Consider the following 540-nt stretch of genomic DNA (forward strand, 5'->3'; position numbering starts at 1 on the left):
TTTTGTGAAGGTACCATGTACTGCTGTTTTCCATGGACGTGAACATTGCTGCCTTGATACAATAGGTAGCAATTGGCCATGGAGTAGTGTCACAGCTAGATTTAGGGGATGGAATGGTCTCCCTTTTTGATTCGCTGTCTAGTATAGTGTGTGTTTGAGGGTAAGGGTTGGTGTTCATTTGAGTTTCACTGTTATGAATGATGTAGATATATAAGCCCCTCCTGGAGGGTCATGGATAGTTGTAGGCTTAGTTTTAGGAATCCGGAGTAGGACAGCCTTGAAATTTCTCTACCTGGGTTTTGGGCTGTGGGTTTCCTCATTTGTATCAGAATGAGATTTCGCCTTGACTTACCCATAGTGCTGGATTGCAAGTTCCGCCACTGGGTACTTAGGAATCAGGTTGTGAGTTAGGATTAGGGTTAGGATTGGTGATCCTGATACAGATAGTTTGCATGTGAGAGGTAACGTGAGGGCAATGCCTTTTTTTTTTATTGAGTTTATTGGTACATTTAGGGATACAGTACAGTTACATTCATTGTT

This window comes from Fukomys damarensis, unplaced genomic scaffold, assembly GCF_012274545.1.
Source record: "Fukomys damarensis isolate Sample0158 unplaced genomic scaffold, DMR_v1.0_HiC HiC_scaffold_6, whole genome shotgun sequence".
NCBI classification, from domain to species: Eukaryota; Metazoa; Chordata; class Mammalia; order Rodentia; family Bathyergidae; genus Fukomys; species Fukomys damarensis.